Below are 244 nucleotides of genomic sequence, written 5' to 3'. Positions count from 1 at the left end.
CCGTAGTAGTAAACTAACGTCTTCTTGAACCCTACAATCGTTCCTTTAAACATGACAGGCGTATCTGATCCAGTGGCCTTCCAGAAACCATCACCAGCTGTTCGCCTTGGTCTAGAACCATTGGCATATTTACGATCTCTGGGTGTGAAAAAATACCATTCAGACACTTTTTTGGACGACGTATTATCAGCTTGTGTTAGATCATCAGGACTGTACTTGTAGAGCTCAACCTCCTTGATCCTAT

The sequence above is a fragment of the Theobroma umbraticum genome, unplaced genomic scaffold, assembly GCF_002168275.2.
Source record: "Theobroma umbraticum cultivar Fairchild unplaced genomic scaffold, ASM216827v3 scaffold_239.0, whole genome shotgun sequence".
Classification (NCBI taxonomy): Eukaryota; Viridiplantae; Streptophyta; class Magnoliopsida; order Malvales; family Malvaceae; genus Theobroma; species Theobroma umbraticum.
Note: the sequence above shows the minus strand (reverse complement) of the source record.